At 32.0% G+C, this 21,975-nt stretch overlaps 1 protein-coding gene across 2 annotated transcripts in view; it reads left to right on the forward strand.

Moving 5' to 3' along the window:
• The window catches only part of LOC128988175 (gamma-aminobutyric acid type B receptor subunit 2-like), a 279,704-nt gene that overhangs the window by 138,120 nt on the left and 119,609 nt on the right, over positions 1–21,975 (forward strand). The window lies entirely within an intron of this gene.

The following is a 21,975-nucleotide window of genomic DNA, read 5'->3' on the forward strand; positions in this document are numbered from 1 at the left end:
ACGGTACATGACAGTTCTGTCCCCATGATTTCGGTTTAGCAGGAATTTGCTGAATATGAAAAATTACATCTTTAAAATTAAACCAAGCTAAATAACTTATGTTGGTTTAAGAATAAGTTTACGTTTGTTTTCAATAATTAGTGTTTAACTAGGCCTATTAGGGTTGGATTTTTTTTGGTGATTGTGAAATTTTTTGTGAGATATAATTTTTCACTGCAGCACAACGCAGAACCACCTCGTTTCCTGTTGGTGGGGGCCCTCCTCTCGAAAACGTTCACAGATTAAATCTTGTAAAGGTATACACCGATAAAATAACTAGGTGGCGTTCGCAGAGACATCCACAAAATTGAGCGGAGTCATCAAGGGTTCATATTATATTGTTTTTGTCATACTGCAGTAAAAACAGTCGTCATTGGTGCATGCTTTGCGGGTCTAGTAGCATTTTTACTCTTAAGGGAATAAAATTCGTTTTTAGCTTCTATGGAGTAAAACTCAGCTGTTGTCAACTCAGTTGTAAATTTCTATTGTAAACTATTGAATACGTATCGAAATATGTAACGATTCGTGCTTCATAATCATTTTAACCTACAGTCTACAGTCTCTTCCCATAGCATTTTAGCATTGCAGATACATTAATCCATTCCCACACTCAACACTGCTCACCTTTACTACTTCCTTCACCTTACTACTTCCTTCGCCTTACTACTTCTTGTACTACGTCGTGGACCTGTTTCCCTCTCTTCCCATAGCATTAATATAATTGCCAAATACACTTCCCACACTCTGCACTGCAAGCCTTACTACTTCCTTCACCATTTCCTACGTCATAGACCTGTTTCCATCCCTTCTCATAGCATTCAAGTATTATATACATTTATCTAACTGCCCAAACGGTTCCCTCGCTCTGCACTGCCAGCTTTTACTACTTCCTTCACTACATCCTACGTCGTGGGGCCTGTTTCCTTCCCTTCTCATAGCATTTTAGGATTGAAGATACATTAATTTAACTGCCACAGACGGTTCTCACAATATGTTCATACTTTACTACTTCCTAAGCCACTTCCTACATCGTGGACCTGTTTTCATCACTTTCCATAGCATTTTAGTATATTAGATACGTTAATCTAATTGCCACAAACATTGCCCACATTCCGCACTGCTAGCCTTTACTACTTCTTTAACCATTTTCTACGTCGTGGCCATGCTTCCATCCCTTCTCATAGCATTTCAGCATTGCAGATACATTAATCTAACTGCTACAAACGGTTTCCAGTTCCCAAACTCCACACTGCTCACCTTACTACTACCTTCACCTCTTCTCACGTCGCAGACCTGTTCCCCTCTCTTCCCATAGAATTTTAAGATTGTAGATACCAAGATACCTTAATCTAATCGTCTTAAACAGTTCCCACACTCCGAAAAACTCGCCTTTACTGCTTCCTTCATCACTTCCTACGTCAAGGACCTGTTTACCTTCCTTCCCTTAGCATTATTAGAATGCAAATACCTTAATCTATTGGTCATAAACAGATCCCACACTCCGGACAGCTCGCCTTGACTACTTCCTTCACCACTTCGTACATTGCGGACCTGTTTTCCTCCCGTCCCAAAAGATTTTAGGAATTTTGATATCATAATCTAATAGTCATAAACAGTTTCCACACTCCAGACCTGCCCTGACTATTTCATTCACCACTTCCTACATCGCGGACCTGTTTTCCTCCCTTCCCATAGCATTTTAGGATTGCAAATACCTTAATCTAATGGTCATAAACAGATCCCATACCCCAAACAGCTCGCCTTTACTACTTCCTTCACCACTTCCTAAGTCGCGGACCTGTTTCCTTCCCTTCCAATAGCATTTTAGGATTGCAGATACCTTAATCTAATTGTCATAAACAGTTCCCACACTCCGGACAGCTCACCTTGACTACTTCCTTCACCACTTCGTACATCGCGGACCTGTTTTCCTCCCGTCCCGTAGCATTTTAGGATTGTAGATACCATAATCTAATGGTCATAAACAGTTTCCACACTCCAGACAGCTCGCATTGACTATTTCCTTCACCACTTCCTACGTCGCGGACCTGTTTTCCTCCCTTCCCATAGCATTTTAGGATTGCAAAACCCTTAATCTAATGGTCATAAACAGATCCCATACCCCGAACAGCTCGCCTTTACTACTTCCTTCACCACTTCCTACGTCGCGGACCTGTTTCCTTCCCTTCCAATAGAATTTTAGGATGCAGATACCTTAATCTAATTGTCATAAACAGTTCCCACACTCCGGACAGCTCGCCTTGACTACTTCCTTCACCACTTCCTACGTCGCGGACCTGTTTCCTCCCTTCCTATAGAATTTTAGGAATGCAGATACCTACCTAAATCTCATCGTCTTAAACAGTTTCCACACTCCAGACTGCTCACCTTTACTACTTCCATCACCACTTCCTACGTCACGGACCTCAAGCTCGTGTCGTCATTTGATTATATTTATGATCCATAACACCGTTTATGTTATAATATTTGTGGAATAATGCTAACAGCTATTTATTTATCTACTGCATTCAAAAGTCAACAGCTGATCATATGTCTTTGTTTATGTGTCAAATACTGCTTCCATGAGGATTACATTGAAACTTTGAGACCCAGTGGGGCGGATTCCTGAGAGACTTTTTTAACGCCATATAGATGTTGGCACTCACCGATATGGTCTTTATCACCATGCAAAATTTGAAAACCATTGATTCAGCCGTCTAGGAGGAGTTTGCGTATTACCAAATGCATAAAAGTCGACGTATAAGAGCTTCGCTCGCTTCGCTCGCTCCGCTCAAAAAATGACCAATCAAAAAGATTTTGAAATCTTTATATTGCCAAGTCACCAGAACAAAAATTAGGCTAAACCATTCATTACAGTGTGAATTAAGTCATCAACGCTATTAAATACTAAACGGGTTTTTGGCAGCCATTTGTAGCAATATCTTAACTCAAAAGTTGAAAGTTTGCCTAGTGGTACGGCATTCATTTACTACTAATGGAACGTCAAATCAAATAAAATCAAATCAAATCATTTATTTAGCCAAAAATTTAACAAAACAAGTTGCATTAGCTAAGTCACATTATTTTTAATTCAAATAAATATCAATAAAAACTAATGAATACCTTCTGACAATCCTATTCACTGCTGATTTGCTATGCGTTTTTGTCAACACATCAGATATCTTCAGGCATCCACAATTAGCTTTGTCATAAATATTAAAATAAAACTGTAACTATACACAATTTACCCCAAAAATACATTTAACAAAATAACAGGTATTGTTGTAGCGGTTGCCCATGTAGCACACAGATTAATTTTTGCCCAGAACTAAAAGACGTGGCCACCACGACGATGATACAGATTATTCGTCAGCCTAAATGTATTTTTTGTTATCAGAGTTATTTACATTAATATTTACTAGTGGTGCAGGTAATCTTGGTCTACACCGTTCTGATTTTTGCTCAACAATCAAACGTAGCATAGCCTAGGTCCTTTTATTTTAAATTTGAATTTTAATCGACATGTTAGAGTAAATTTAATTTAAATTTTACTTTACCATCTCGAACAAGAACTTATAATCGCTATAACTACCCGTTCCCATGACCTGACCTTTCTGGTTCAAAACTCATTCAAGTCTATATATCTTGAGACATTCATACCAAATTTCATCAAAATTGGATAAAAATTACTCTAGTTACGGACACACACACATACAAAGCAAAAGATATGAATTCTTAATACTACCATGGATAGGGTATATAAAAATTCGAAGAACAATAGACTATGGCAACTGGGGACAACCCAATAAAAAAGTAAATTGATCCCTGGTCTAGGCCTTTTCGTGCCACCTACGGTAATATCTTATTCCCTATGGAGAAATTCGCAGTATTTTACGCAAGTTAGCTGACTTCATGTAGATTGCAAAAGAAAAAAAATATCCTTCCTCCCCAGCCAACTATACTGGACAGCTATTTCGTCAGGAGTCAGAAGGATTTTTAATCGTGTTCACTGCACCCAAACAGTTACTTTCACCAAAACTGTACAGGCATCTTCTCTAAAACGATAAGGAAGTACCTATTTAAGTTATGTTTTTAACATTGGCGTAAATATATATTTAAGATAATATTTGTTGGTAAAGAAAGCGGACAAAACTGTAAGTTATGTAGCCTATGCCTAACGTTATTTTGTACTGAAATTCAGAAAGCACAATAAGGTTTAAAATTGAATATGTACCGGTACCTATGACAATTTGACAGAGGAGGAGTTAAGAATGTAAGACAATGGAAGCAAGGTACACAAAGGACATTTATTTTAGGGCTTCACACCTTCACACCACAATTACTCGTTCCCTATTTATAATAACCAAACAGTAAAGCGCAAATCTTAAAATTAACCCTATAATAGTCGTAACATAATTTCTCCAAAACTAGTGCACAGTGTCACCAACATGAACTAGACGCTAAACCTACTAGTGCTGTTTAGTTGATGGTAGAAATGTGTCACCTAAACATGTGGCAGCCACACCTGTGACAATTAAATATAATTATCCATAATTTTGCATGTAACAGTAAGTTGTGGCTGTGGTCCCGAGTAGGATAGTGTAAGGTTTATCACAGAATGTGCAAAGTGAATTTACTCGTTTTTATAACCACCATTTTCATTACGACTTCTGTAGCCAATCTACAACATGAGGAAGGAAGAAAGGAAATGTTATCCCTAGAAGGTCCATTGGATCTAGATTTTACATGGCCAAAGAAAGCGTTTGAGCAACAGCAAGAAACACATCCAATACCTTTAGGTCCGTACCTGAACAGGCCATACATTACAGAATCGAGTGATAACAATTTTGAAAGACTCATGAGAGAATTAGGAATCCCCGATTGGAAGATAGCAGTCACAAGAACTTTCAACAAGTCAGTTTTCCGAGTTTCTGAAGACAACGGAGTGTACAAAATGAATTCGTACTTAGTGGGGAATCTGCCTCGGTGGTTGAGGTTTTTAAGTCATCGTAGTTATCCGTTCAGGTTAAATGAACAGTTTTCACAAACTACACCAGACGGTCGCCACGTTCGAACTGTTATTACTGTTGAGGGAAACAAGTTAGTTCAAGTGCAGAAGGATGTGACAAACGGCCAAGTGACACGGATTACTAGAGAATTCTCGCCAGAAAAAGTTGTTCTTACTTTAAAAGTCAACAACATTGTCAGCGTTCACATATTCAAAGAACTTAAGAATGAAGGTCGTTATGAGTAAGAACTTTCTATTTTTTAGATTGAATTATTGCTCTAGATGTTAAAACAATATTTTACAATTAACCTACTGAAATAAGACTTGTTTTAATTGTTTACATGATAATAATTTGTCTTTGTTCTTGATCAGCTTATGGGCTTCTTTTACAAAATTTGTTAGTTTTGCGTTAGTAGTTGGTGTTTAATTTACTCAGGAGTAGAAATCATTGTTGTGTCATGTGAGTTGATGAAGTATTACTATTTCAGACATTTCAGGTGAAGTATCAAGTATCAAAAATGCACCCTTTTTTTGAAAACTATTCTAGGGTTTATTATGTTGTTTCAACTACAACTATTTATTTTGTCATCGAATGTAAATACACGGCATAGTAAGGGACAGGCCGATTTACTTTTTCATTTTGATGTCCCCAGGAAAAAGTACTATTATTAAACTTTGTACAAAAAACATGTATTACCTTTCCCTAGCATCAAACCGAAGTATACATGCTCGTTAAATCTAACGCTATTCATATGGTGAATGGAAATATTTTAGTTAAGATCCAATCAGTCAAATTGGAATTCACTTGGTCTGCAGGTTGCTGCGCAAAGGTATTTGATTTTCACATCAGCTTACAAATTTTTTGTTGTTTTAATATTATTATATGATTTAAACTAACTCGTATCAAATAGTACTAGTGATATTAGAGTTACCGCATTTCAATAACATATATGTTATTTTTAAAAGAAGTAAGAAATAAGACCAGCTATGAGCAGGAAATATTGTTAAATTCATTGACACATTATGACAACTGTTTCCTACCTATTCTTACGAGATCCAAACTCTATTTTGGTATATCATCATGCAAATATTTGGCTCAAAACCATTAGGCATGAAATATACTACAGATTTGCGCACTTGGGCAATAAAGAGGTTCGTTGAAGTGGAAAAACTGTGACAATAGAATCTCACAATTGGATTTTCCTCCGAGAACAATGAAAACACGGTCGTCCCGTTCACGATTAACGATTATGACTCTTATACCAGCACATTACAGAGTCTTTTAGAGTTTCAGCTATCTAAAAGTATAGAATTATATATTTATAGTTACGTTGTTATATTCTTTTTACGTTATTTAATATTCTTGTAGAACGCGTTCATAACTACGCGATGAGATGGAATCGCATGTTTTACATTAATTTCTTCTTCATCCGTTTTTTTTTTGTTGTTTATTAAGCTGGTGATTTACGTCAATATAATTCAGATAAGTTAAATGTTGATGAGATGAACACAACAAGTGTTCTTCTCTTTGACAACTGAATAAAGTATTCATTATATCTAGACAAAATAATTACTTAATTTAGGAACAAGTTTTTTAAGTAATATATGTAACAATAATTTATAACTCCATTTATTAAGCTCAATTAAAAAAACATAATTCTAGGAGCAGCTTTTTTAATATTTTTTTTTATTCGTAAAAACCATCAAATATAGGCCTATCAAAACAAACAAAAGGTTCACATGGTAATTAGTTGTGTACAGTTTTTTTTACAGTATATCACTTAACACTCAAAATAATATAGCATAAGAACTGTTTTACCCTTTAATCAAATCAAATAAAATTTATTTAGCCAGAATTGTAACAAAACAAGTTGCATTAGATAAGTTATATTATTTTTAAAACATGCCTTACATAGGTGTACAAATATATACAGGGTATCATACTAGTATAATATAATAGTTATAGTTAAAAGACAATAGCATAATTCAAAATGCAAATATATTCTTGAGTTTTATTAAATAAACATTTTATCCCATACTAATTTGGAAGATGGTAAAACATGAAATGACTAAATTCGAATGTATAATAATGAATTTACATTTTGTATGTTTTATGTTGGCTATTGTTTTAATATTTTTTGTTTAACCTTCATTTGACGTTTGGAAACGCTAAATAATTCCCAAAGCATATAATGCACGTATGACCTTAGCAGCGTTGTATTTTACCCAGCAAGCGATTTATAACTACTATTACGGCCAACAGCTGGCCACAATGTGCTACCTAAGTTGGCCATTTAAAGTTTCTAAGGTATTCCGATACTTTATTATAAGCAAGGCTAATGTTCAGAAAGCTAACGGGCATTAATAGAGCGGTTTACAACCTAAATACTGTATACACAAATTACTTTTCCGATTGATTATAGCTGTAGGTTTTTGTGTAAAAACTTTAAAATACCAATATAAAGATTAAGTCTGGAAAAGTTACCTTAATTTATAATACGATCATATATAATGCTTAAGTTTTAGCGAATTTCCCAATAGGGAAGTAGCTATTACCGTAGGTGGCACGGTAAGACCTAGACCCGGGACCGATTTACTTTTTCATTTTGATGTCCCCAGAGGCCAAAAACACCATCCGTTCAAATTCATATATATATTTATATATATATATATATATATGTCCGTTAGCGCGATAACTCGAGCAAAATTGATCCGATTTTGATGAAATTTGGTACAAACGTGTAAACCTACATTTATTCGAACGAGTTCGCAAACCAGCATAATGGGACCATGGGATCAGGGGTTTATGGGGGGTTTTATGGGGTAAAAATGGGTTTTTCTCATTTTTGACCCTAAAAACTTTAAATTTCTAAATTTCTCTCTAGACCATTTTGAAGAGCTTAAAAAAACAAATAATTTAGTATATTGAAGTTTTTTTGAATGTTCATTAAATACGGAGAAAATTTAAGAAATTGTAAATTTAAAATTCCCATGTTATTCTTATGGAGAATAAATAAACTGTTCTAGTTTGCTTGTTTATGGATATATTTCAATCAAATTTGGCTTATTTCATACTAAGCTATCAATATTTCAATTGAAAAAACACACCTCAACATCTTTCCCGTAGCAGCAAACCTAACTACTCACTAAAATTAATGTTATTTAAATAGGAAATAAATCTGAAAATTTATAGGGAATATTTTAGTAGAAATCGAGCCTGGTGAATGGAAATTCGCTTAGTATGCAGGTTTGCTGCGACGGGGGTATTTTTTTATGTAGGCTGCTTTTACTATTAAATTAAAAAGTTTAAAATAGACTGAAATCTAAACTGTTAAAACAACCACTTTAAGTTTAGTTTTAACTATGCCATACCAAAATTATTGTTATTTTAGTTTATGGAATTTATTAATACATAAACTCGTTTACTGAAGAGAGATTAATATTATATACTTCAGATTTGTACACGTGAGAACGTACATGCCATAAAATGTTAAATGTTTACCAACCGAATAATATAAAACTACCCATCCCAAATAAAATGCTTGGCTCAAAATTTAAAATTTAACGTATTCTATTCACATTTCCCCTTAATTTTATTCAAAAAGGTGTACCATATGGAGGTACAACAAAAACATCATATCAATAAATTAATGAAGTTGGTCGTAAAAGCTTAGTGTATATCAATATATTTAAATATAAAAAAAAAACAGCACGACTTTTTTATTCTGGTTTTGAGATATTTCTGTAAGATATAGTTATTTGTGTAACTAGTGAGCAAAGTGGCACTTTGCTGCACACGAGAGCAACGTTTACGCACGAGCCGCAGGCAAGTGCGGAATGATCTCGAGTGGAGCAAAGGCCTTTTGCACTCGTGTTACACATTATATTTTTCCTACAGTCACTATAATGCATATAAATAATTAGTATTTCAAACGCTATACAATACGTTTTTAGGTTCAACTGGCAACACAAATAGGTGCCCTAGAGAAAGTAGTACCCGGTCCGTATCACTCCGCTATATTTTCCTCGGCAAGCAATGTGCTCCACGACTTGAGAAAATAGTTCCATATATTTTTGTAATTTTCAGTGGTTTCCGTGCCTAAAAAAATGCTTTAAAGGCATTTTCTTGTTTATTAAGATCATAGGAATGTTTTAAAAACGTTTAAAAGAAAAGTCAAGAAAGTTCAGAAATACCGTAGGTTCATTTTTATGTATATGATTTAAACTAACTCGTGTCAAATAGTACTAGTGATATTAGAGTTAGCGCATTTCAATAACATATATGTTATTTTTAAAAGAACTAAGAAATAAGACCATCTATGAGCAGGAAATATTGTTAAATTCATTGACACATGATGACAACCGTTTCCTACCTTTTCTTAGGAGATCCAAACTCTATTTCGGTATATCATCATGCAAATATTTGGCTCAAAACCATTAGGCATGAAATATACTACAGTTTTGCGCCCTTGGGCAATAAAGAGGTTCGTTGAAGTGGAAAAACTGTGACAATAGAATCCCACAATTGGATTTTCCTCCGAGAACAATGACAACACGGTCGTCCCGTTCCCGATTAACGATTATGACTCTTATACCAGCACATTTTTAGAGTTTCAGCTATCTAAAAGTATAGAATTATATATTTATAGTTACGTTGTTATATTCTTTTTACGTTATTTAATATTCTTGTAGAACGCGTTCATAACTACGAAATGAAATGGAATCGCATGTTTTACATTAATTTCTTCTTCATCCGTGGTTTTTTTGCTGTTTATCAAGCTGATGATTTACGTCAATATAATTCAGATAAGGTAAATGTTGATGACATGAACACAACAAGTAATCTTCTCTTTGACAACATTAAGTATACATTATTTCTAGACAAAATAATTACTTAATTTAGTAACAAGTTATTAAAGTAATATATGTAACAATAATTTATAACTCCATTTACTAAGCTCAATTAAAAAACATAATTCTAAGAGCAGTAATTTTTTTTTTCATTCGTAAAAACCAACAAATATAGGCCTATCAAAACAAACAAAAGGTTCACATAGTAATTAGTTGTGTACAGTTTTGTTTAAAGTATATCACTTAACACTCAAAATAATATAGCATAAGAGCTGTTTTACCCTTTAATCAAATCAAATCAAATCAAATAATTTATTTAGCCAGAATTGTAACAAAACAAGTTGCATTAGATAAGTTATATTATTTTTAAAACATGCCTTACATAGGTGTACAAATATATACAGGGTTTCATCATACTAGTATAATATAATAGTTATAGTTAAAAGACAATAGCATAATTCAAAATGCAAATATATTCTTGAGTTTTATTAAATGTACATTTTATCCCATACTAATTTGGAAGATGGTAAAACATGATATGACTAAATTCGAATGTATAGTAATGAATTCAAATTTTGTATGATTTTATGTTGGCTATTGTTTAAATATTTTTTGTTTGACCTTCATTTGGCGTTTGGAAACGCTAAATAATGCTCAAAGGATATAATGCACGTATGACCTTGGCAGCGTTGTATTTTACCCAGAAAGCGATTTATAACTACTATTACGGCCAACAGCTGGCCACAATGTGCTACCTAAGTTGGCCATTTAAAGTTTCTAAGGTATTCCGATACTTTATTATAAGCAAGGCTAATGTTCAGAAAGCTAACTGGCAGTAATAGAGCGGTTTACAACCTAAATACTGTATACACAAATTATTTTTCCGATTGATTATAGCTGTAGATTTTTGTGTAAAAACTTTAAAATACCAATATAAACATTAAGTCTGGAAAAGTTACCTTAATTTATAATACGATAATATACTGTATAATGCTTAAGTTTTCTTTAATGTAGGCTGCTTTTACTATTAAATTAAAAAGTTTAAAATAGACTGAAATCTAAACTGTTAAAACAACCACTTTAAGTTTGGTTTTAACTATGCCGTACCAAAATTATTGTTATTTTAGTTTAGGGAATTTATTAATACATAAACTCGTTTACTGAAGAGAGATTAATATTATATACTTCAGATTTGTACACGTGAGAACGAACATGCCATAAAATGTTAAATGTTTACCAAACGAATAATATAAAACTACCCATCCCAAATAAAACGCTTGGCTTGAAATTTAAAATTAAACGTATTCTATTCACATTTCCCCTTAATTTAATTCAAAAAGGTGTACCATATGGAGGTACAACAAAAACATCATATCAATAAATTAATGAACTTGGTCGTAAAAGCTTAGTGTATATCAATATATTTAAATATAAAAAAAACAGCACGGCTTTTTTATTCTGGTTTTGAGATATTTCTGTAGGATATAGTTATTTGTGTAACTAGTGAGCAAAGTGGCACTTTGCTGCAAACGAGAGCAACGTAACGCACGAGCCGCAGGCGAGTGCGGAATGATCTCGAGTGGAGCAAAGGCCTTTTGCACTCGTGTTACACATTATATTTTTCCTACAGTCACTATAAAGCATATAAATAATTAGTCTTTCAAACACTATACAATACGTTTTTAGGTTCAACTGGTAACACAAATAGGTGCCCTAGAGAAAGTAGTCCCCGGTCCGTATCACTCCGCTATATTTTCCTCGGCAAGCAAAGTGCTCCACGACTTGAGAAAATAGTTCCGTATATTTTTGTAATTTTCAGTGGTTTCCGTGCCTAAAAAAATGCTTTAGAGGCATTTTCTTGTTTATTAAGATCTTAGGAATGTTTTAAAAACGTTTAAAAGAAAAGTCCAGAAAGTTCAGAAATACCTAAAAGAGAACATAAACTATAAACACGAAATGACAGGTTAAATCGTAGTTATAATAGTCAATCAGCTGCTCATAGTATTATTATCTTTAAACTTGAATATAATAAAAACTCCAATCCTGTTTAGGGAGAAACTATGAAAACACGTTTCTTAAAATATAATTATATTATTTAAATGTTGTAATAGCGTGTCTGGTGTTTTTTAATTTATTCGTGGACATACGTCAAACTCAATAATGCAAGTCAAGTCAAAAAGACAAATAACATTTTTAATCAAAAACTCTTTTCTATGTTTATTTCAAAATTTAACCTCAATTATTTTTTTTCATTTCATTTTTAAGTGCACTAATATTCTAAACCAAATTTAAAAAAACTAACACGACTTGATGGAAAAGCAAACTCATAAAGAGGTAAGGCAGGAAGAATATTAAAACTATTTTCTCGTCCGCGTGTATTTAAAAGTCAAATACCATCAAAGAGGAATATACAACTTAAAAATAGTCTGAAAATGGTTTAAGCTCTAAGATATCTTGGTAAATGCTAAGGATTTGAGCGAATACTATTTTACTACAGTTTTATCAAGCAACATGTAGATGGTTCGTTATGAATTAAGAATGTTATTATTTGTTAAACTTTAACAAGTTATGCTAATTATCTCACTAAGGTAACTAGAGTAACTAAGAAACCTTTAGTGTACAATAATTACAATGGAAGCTATGAAATTTCTGCTGTTTAATTTACGGTTCGGGTTTTGTTTTTTAACAACACAAACAGCTAAAACTGTATTTTTATTTACCAACCACATGTCATCTATGATACATTTATTATGAGGTAAAACGTTTTACTGGACTTCAAGAACACATGGCAGCCTACAAAATAAAAGGTAAATTAACCGAACAGTTCTTTAAACTGGTTAAAATTATTAAATTTAGAACTTTATGATTCACCTTATGCTCAGTGGACTGATTATTTATCATTGGGTTCAGTTATGATACACTCGATCTACAGAAACAAAATCTTTCCGGTTTTTAACAGTGAATTACGTATGAGATAAGGGGTTTTTATACACTCCCAATATGAAATCGTGAATGAAAAGTAATCGAGATCAGCGTTCAGCCCATGAGCAGCTAACTACTTACGTCACAGAGGTAAAATGTCAGAGGTCTTCCCAGGAGAGGACAGATTATAGTAGCTGTGATAACGCAACTAGAATAGTCTAACAAAAGATTTTGTACGTATTTAACTTAGGAATTTTCGTACTGGTAAAAACACTTCGAGAAAATTAAATCCGTATCGATTTATAATATGATACCACAAACTAGAGTTCCATCAACTGCACACAAGTGAACAACGTGTCAATTTAAAATTTCAACATTGATAACTTCGGCTCAAAATATACTTCACAAATCAGATGTTACCTTTAGACATTTAAAAACCGAAAGCGCATGGAACTCGTTTTGATGAATAAAAGTGCGCCGAAAAGAAAACACGATAAAATATTAAGTCGTTTAAATGAAAGCAACGTTTTGAGACAAAAAATAAATGAATGTTAACCGATATTCACATTTTCGATGCCTGTTTGGATAGTATAAATCCATAAATTAGTGTCAACAATGGAATGACAGTGCTATAACTTATATCTTTGATTCAAACAATTTATTTACGTGTATTCGTAATCTTATTTAAATTATTTAAAGTTCACTACATTCTTTCCTTGCCGCAATAGTCGAATGTTCAAATAACCACAACCATTTGTCCCACACGAGAGACAGACGCTCCCAACTTGTCGGTTTGGCTCAACATTCTAAATTACATTCCTTTGCATTCATCACAAACTCGACCAACCTTTTTATAAATCTACGCCTTTATACCCTAACTACGGTTTGAGCTCTTTAATATGAATAAGTACAACTCCATGCGAGATATTTCTTTCAAATTACTGTTTTTATTTTAATATTACTTGGAGGTTTGTTTGAAAAATATATGATGTGAGTGTCTTAGGCAGGTTTGCTCAAAATTAAAAGTTTTTTCTGGTTTCCTTCACATTTCTTATTTTTGCAAATATTATTTGAGTTATGATTTTCCTAAAACTAAATTATAATTGAAATCTCTTCTTTTGAATTATTCATGAAGTAGAAGAAGCCTTATGGCTCGGTTTTATCATGTTGGATTACGAAATTAATTGAGGGTTACTGTAAAACCAATGGTATTGTTATTCTTAACATTAAGGCTTAGGAATAGTTCGTAAAGATCACTTCAGAGGTTTTATATCATCAATATTAAACCTGATCATCGTATTTGTAGCATCATTTAGGTAAAATATACTTGTAAAAATGTTTTTATCAATACACGTTTGTATTAGGAGTAATCACCCCGAAAGCAGCATTTTACTATTACATCTCCAATACTCAGTTTCTTTATTCCTGAGTTGTTTCGTACAAAACTTGTTATACCCTTACATAATATACGAAATCAAGGTGAGTAACAATAACAATGTTTATGTTTGTAAATAATAATTCATAACTATTCAATATAAATTTTTTTTTGTTGAAACCTAACGCCAAGATTTAAATATTAAAATCTGTTCAGCAAATATTTTAGAAGAGAACGAAACACTTTTGAACAAAAATGTTTTAAGAGAAAAAGAAAGTTAGCACGTTGGAGGAAAGCCTGCAACAAGTCCCAGACGTGTGAAATATAACTTATTTCCCTACGTGTTTGACCAGGTATTCAACCATGACATATGGTATTTTATAGTGTATTTAAATACATACATCACTTGGTATATTTTTCTATAAGGAAATAACATACATGTTAGGCTAAAAGCGAACGTTTAAAGTCATTAGACATGAAACGTCCTTCCACATGGAATATTTAATATTTTCAGTTTATTGTTTATCTCAAAATTATGTTAATGTAAAAACCCACATTTTAAGTTCACATGGTAAAGTATCTTTTTAACTAATGTAATTCTGTTTCTACTGGTAAAATCAATCGAATATTTAAGCTTCGTTTTTAAATTATTGTTTATACAACTGCATAGACGAATGAACAGTTTCAAGCAATTTTCATATATTTATACAAATTTTCACTTCTCTTTGAATTACTTCACCGTAACAGTTACAATAGTGAAATAAAATTGAGTTCGAGGAACGATGCATATTTTAAACTATCGTTTACCATAACATGAATGCAGTTTGTTGGTATTATCAAACATTTACAAATGTTATAAACGTGAGTTATGATGGTAATATTACACCTATCATTTAAACCTTAATTCTTTCACCAGAGAAAGTATCCATTAAACTCACTTTTCTTCGGGTTTTCCCTCTTAAACAGTTTTCCCTCTTAAAAATGCCAATATACAATTATATTAAGGATATGAAAAGTGGAATTTAGATACATAGGCATATACTTTGTACATTCAGTATAATGTTTTGTAGTAAGTTCTATGATGTCGTGGGTGAAATCTACTTTAAGTTTCAAATGGGATTACCTTTCTGAGATAAATAAAAATAACAAAACTATCAGACAAGATTACAAGTATTTCTGTCATCGTCATTTCTAAGTACAAAGAGCAATATGAAAATATTTCTACTGGTAAAGAGACCCCCCGAGTAGTAGTCGTATCTTTCAAAGCAAACGCCGTTAGCCTTTATAAAATAGTTGCTTTTACAATGTCAAAGTACAGTGGTTTTGTTTATACCAAAGCCCAATTTTTCTCTATATGTTCGTTTATTCAGATTCTTTTAAAAGCATTATAGATATTTTACTTAATCCTTAAAAATAAATCTAAACTTATTCAGAATAAGGTAGATTCTACAAAGCTTTTAAACTTTCAGAACTATTGACAACAAAATAATAACGAAGTGACTTAGAGTTGCACTGAGTCCTAGAGCGCAGGATTTATTTATAATTGGGTAGTCTATTAGGGGTTTTTGAAACTGAAACATATATCATATCATAAGAGAATAGGGATAATAGAATCGTTTTTGATAAAATATTGGTACTATAAAATGAAATTGGGGTTTCAAGTTGGGTCTGTCAGGGGAAATCAACACAGGGCTTCAGGTTAGAAATATCACCAAAATATGAGAGATGGGACGAAGTCCTACTTCATGCTTGATGGGGACTAAGAAAAAATTACCACTCATAAATTTGTGAATGATTTTTAGTTCTTACAATTTATATTTGTGAAATTAAAAGTTACTGAAAATCTTAGGCGGACAGTATTTTAATACTTCTTGAAATTAAACATTTCGTAAAACAATAAATTAGTTTATAAATATTTATCTAATGCAAATCAAACCTTTGAAATATTCATGTACAGTTATAGAAGTATTATATAATATATTGGCGATATGATGAATAGAACGCAAAGAATGCAGAAAAATTATAATCTGAAAACGTAGCAAGCACAATCACCTTGTGCTTAGAACATTCAATTATAACCAGCGCATAGAATTTGACGTTGGAATATTTATGGAAAACATTACCTATGTAATGACCAGGGATAGAGATTAAACCAATAAGTTATTGTTCTGCAGGTTACTCTGGTTGGATTGTTATTGTTATTGTTGATTGGTTTTGTTTTTGCAGCTTGAACATAATTTTATCTACTACATATTACTTAGATATATGTTTGTTTGGAATTGGAAACATATATCGACATATATAATTTTGTTTTGGAACATGCGTAAACTAATGCAAATTACATATGAATTTTAAATAATATTACAACATGTAAGTCAATCAAACATTAGATTTTTATATCTATAACTTATTTACTAGTTTTTTTATAGATTATCTGTCTTGTTCATAGACTGTTTATACCAAAATTCTTACCAGTACAGTAGATGGGAGAATCATGTTGTAAATCTTTAATAACCTGTAAGGCTACCAATGAACGCACATTGCGATTGTAAACTCATAAGGTCTACTTTAATTTCTAGATAGCTCTATTTTAAAGCCTGTAGTAATTTTTTTACAAGGTACAGTAGCATTCTTTTGGCAAAAAAAATAATAATTTAACGTTAATTCAAAAATAAATTCACTCTTCGTATTTTGTTAACAGATTATAAAAGTAGCGTATGTGTTAAAGGAATACAACAGTGTTTTTAGTAAATACATAAATAAAATATGTGATATGTATCACTACGTTATTACGTAACACACACACACACAATCACTTTATAAAGATACATAAATAAGAAATAAAAATAACACACTAAGATTATACATCGTTTCGTTTGTTTTTTTATGAAAAAATTAACTGTTTGAAATTTAACCATTCATTAACTTTTAGAAAATCACAAAATGATAAAATAATGGATATTTCTAACACAAAGCCAGTTTTTATCTACGCAGAGATTTATTTTTGATAATATATGTGGAATCACAGCCAAAGGTGAGCCCTACAACACCAGATAACGTGTTTAAAAGTATCTGAAATCCATTAGTTATGTACCTGAGGGAGCCAGATCAAGAAAAAATTGAACATGACAGATTGCCATATTTAAGACATGTTGTTATACTATAAAACTTAACGTAAATAAATTATGCCATTTATAATCAACATAAATACACTATTTTGGCGGTTTTGCGATGTATTAGACATTTTGAGGTGATATGCTTACTTTAATTTTTTTTACTTATTAACTTTATCACCTTGTATACAAAAAATTAACAGAAATTATTTGAATACATCCAGTATATTTTATTAAATTAATAGGATAAGAACCATGAAGAAATAAGCTGAAATCGCAGCCAGAGCATCTTGGGTCTCTATTTGTCGAGGATTTATAAGCTTGCGCCTTATTTTCGTGACGTAATCCCTGATGGTCTACATGTGTTGTGAGAAATGACCACATGTATAACATGTGTATATAATCCGGAAAAATAATACCCATACTTGCTACCTTCATAGAATAAAGCCTAATTTACTGTGTGCATTTCGATTATTGGGGTTTTAACTAATCTACCTTGGCCCAAAGTAAACTAAATAACAGCATTGTGGCTGCAAAAATTTAAAACCAATTATGGTCTCGTTTTAAGGGATGCGGATAGTCTACCTGTCAGCATCAAACTTTATTGAATCCTAACATTATTTATATTTATTCTCCTTGAAGATTGTTACATATAATTTAACGAGTCATGAGGCCCGGACTTTATATAGTTTATTTAATTTGTTTAATGAGTGCCAAATATAAGTTCTTTTAAATTTAATCTTAGGTAAAGTGGTAATATGTTTAACGTATGATTGACGTTCGATGATTAATCATTCATAAAGAAAACCCGTCAATAGATATTTCCCTATTTGTTTGCCAAAAATCTGTTTCCTCATATATATGAATAAACATTTACATGTTTTTCAATTGTTTTGGTAAAAACATATAATAGTTTTAGTGTGTTGTATTTAATTAAAGAAAGAAAGAAGATGATTTGTGTGTAACATTTATTTTGTCATTTCTAATGTTTAATTTTAAGTAATCGTCCGTTATATCAAATTAATTGAATCACGTATATTGACGATTTCAATTAACTTGATCATCTTTGTGTGTTGTGGAATGCGATATGAATCAAAAGTAACGTTTTATAATGTTAGACATACGTTTATAATGCTCATAAATTGCAAACCATATTTTTCTTATGAAACTTTAATAAACATAAGACGAATTAAAATGTTTCTTTTCTTATTCTCTGGACAAGGACAGGATGTTTTAAATACAGCGAAACATGTTCGTGATGAAAAGCTAATTTCAACAAATTATGCTGGAATAAATTTGATAGGTATTGAATGTATCCATTCATATTTAACATCAAATATATTGCTAATCTTGTAATAATTTTAAACTAAGAGGCTTAACCTGGTTTAAATCACTATGTTAACCTTACGTGTTCTCTACATAAACATCTGTACACATGTTATTGGATAACAACTCAAAGTTAAATCATTGTTCAAACAATATGGTTATTAATAATCCCGTTACGTTCTGTTAGTGTTCTACGTCCAATAACCGTTCTAAATACATGGAGTACAAGACGAAGTAATGGTAATAATGGAAGTAATGGTATCTTCCACTATGGGGTAAAGTCCTACAAACGAAGATTCATTATAACTTCAACCTCTGGCTAGAGTATCATTAACAAGTTATTCCAGTGTCTTCCTTTGCACTATAAGAACAACCATTGACTATTAAAACTTTGCTGCAAATTATTATTTACTGATCAATATGCATGAATACATTGTTTCATGTTTTCAAAAGCACTTTGCAATTGTATCGTTTTATCTATTTTCACATCTCTTCGAATGTTGTTACTATGTAAATATATGTTAAGTGTCAAAGTAAGCATTATAATTCACACCAAAGCAAAAGTTAATTGAGTTCGAAGAACAATGTAGGCTATATTTAAAACAATTCATACAACCTAATGATAACATTTTACTGGCATGCGTAGCACTCAACATAATCTGGGAAAAATTAAAAATTCTATTTTTGTATTTAGGAAGTTTAAAAAACTTTCTCAAATCCAAGAAAAATACAGTGGAAGGTACTTTCCTGTTAAAGGGAACATTCATTATTATCGATGATTTATTTTCGATATATCGATATTTTTGTTTTACTTCACGATTGGTGCTTCACGATATTTGGTTTTATTTACTTCATACGCATTTAAATTACAAATTAAGTACCAACCTTGTTTAGGCAAAAATAATAGCCTATATATTGGATTAGGACATGAAACTATTCTAAACTAACCAAACATAACTAACCAAACTTGCTGTATAGGCTAAGTTACCGTTTCAATATTCCATTTGGTAACAGAAGAAGCATTATGGGGAATAGGCTATCAAACGGAATTTTGAATTGTTACAGCAAGTTTGGTTGGTTAGGTTAGTTTAGAACAGTTTCATTTCAATATAATATTTTTTTACATTGTTTGTTGATACGGAACAATATTTATTTACTGTATCCTATATCGTACTTGTCAGCTGATATGTTTCAATTTGTTACTATCAATATATCGGATGGAAAACAAAAATATCGATATATCGAAAATAAATCATCGATAATAATGAATGTTCCCTTTAACAGGAAAGTACCCAGTGGAAAACAAAATTATCGTTTTAAGCGTTTTTTCTTTATTGTATCATATGTTCAATTAAAACGGGGTTGGTTTGCTGGGCGATATATTATTAGCTTATTAGTTATATCTTACCATACTAGTTCGGTGTACTTCTTAACGCTGTGTCGCAATACTGGACGAGCCCAGAATTGTTTTTCACATTATCACATAGATAAAGTCCAATGGTGATTTGGTGGGATTTGAACCCGGGACCTCAAGAGCATGAGCGTGGGGCTTCGGTTCCAGAGGTCCCGGGTTCAAATCCCACCAAATCACAAATGGATTTTATCAATGTGATAATGCCGCAACTACTAGGTCTAGCCTGAACTAATGTGAAAAACAATTCCAGGCACTTGCTTAGCGTACTATGACATAAAAAAAAATAAAAAACTGAAAAGTATTGGTTTAACTTTTAGAGAAATACAAACAACAAAAAAACGCATTTGTTAGCAAATGTTCTTAAGTTTATACTGCTTTACAGGATAGCTCTTTTGGTTTAACCGGGGCTATAGAATACAGGAGCAGGCTCACAATTTTTTAACTAACACAAAAAAAACTGATATCCGAAAAATACGAGGATGAACTATTTATAATAGAGTATGTAAGAGCCACATTCATCTGAAGATGTTAGTGATTTTTTTTCTAAATCAATAAGCTGGGACATCTAGCAGTTTAAGATTTTTGTAGCATTTTAAAATATTGTGACTATTAAGTACTGTACTATAAACTACGAAACCCTTTAATCAACTGAAATAAATATCTGGAGTTTTAAAGTTCGTGTATTAAGAAAATCGAACATTAATTTAGTAAAAAACAACCAACAATGGTAGTAAACAAAATAAACTAATTAAATTAAATAACACAAATGTGGAAAAGTGACTTACAGCAACGCTGTTGCATAGTGCACATAATTTTAACTATTACTCTGTACAAAAAAATTAAGTAATATTTTAATAATGTGTATATTGTGTATTTAGAACCCCCAAAGAAAACGAAATCAGGATTTATCGTTTCTGACGGAAACCTCTAATGACATTCAACACAATAATAAACCTTTTTTCTATAAATCTGTACTTAATCCTCCCATAAACAAGACAACATATTATGTTTATGTTATTCCTACCGTTTACTACAATTACATTGATTTGTATGAAAAATAATACATAAAAAGTTACTGATTGATTATTTGAATATCTTTAAACATTATTATTTTTGTTTTAAATCATTGAATTATTTGTAAAACTTAAAAGAAACACAAGCAAGTGCAATCTGTTCAGTAACCTTCAAAATGTGAGCACAGCTGGCTCATAATGTGCAGACTAAACCAATGCACGTGTTAGAATGTGTTTGTCAACCAAACAACGTTTTTAAACATGGCTTTGACGTTGGATCACTTCAAATGGTTCATACTTCAGTACGTTGACTATGAACTAATTTAATTCTTTAGTAAATCTATAATACAATATAAATTACCGATTAACGCTGCAATGTAAAACTTGTTAAACTTGTTCATTTTGGACTATGGGGTCCAAAATTCATTGGTTCATTTTCATTCATTTCATTCTTGTTCATTTTGGTTATTGGGTGCGTATAGCTACAAAATGCACATTTTTTGCTTTTAAAACATTTGGGATGATATTACTTCAAAAATTTATTCAAGCATATCGTTTTAATAAAACTATATTTTCAAAATATACAGGATGTCCCAGCTAAATTATTTTCAAATCCAAAAAAGCACATTTAGCAAGTAAATTGGTATACAAATGTTAACCCCCACGAAATTCCACCTCTTTGCAGTGAAAAGTAGTTCAAATGTTTATTTTTGTACGTTTTTGAACACCCTGTAAATAGGAATGAAAATAAACTTTTCACTAAAATACTCAGGACTCAAATACCTTTAAAATGATGTACAACACGACCCCCTTTTACATTAGAAAATTTCCCCAAAAACCACCTACCCCCAAAATCTGCCCTTTGGAGTGCTTTTTTGGGTTTGAAAATAATTTAGTTGAAACCTTGGGGTCAA

Source organism: Macrosteles quadrilineatus, unplaced genomic scaffold (genome assembly GCF_028750875.1).
Source record: "Macrosteles quadrilineatus isolate MER2022 unplaced genomic scaffold, UCM_ALF_1.0 Scaffold_2__2_contigs__length_208266976, whole genome shotgun sequence".
In the NCBI taxonomy this organism is placed as follows: Eukaryota; Metazoa; Arthropoda; class Insecta; order Hemiptera; family Cicadellidae; genus Macrosteles; species Macrosteles quadrilineatus.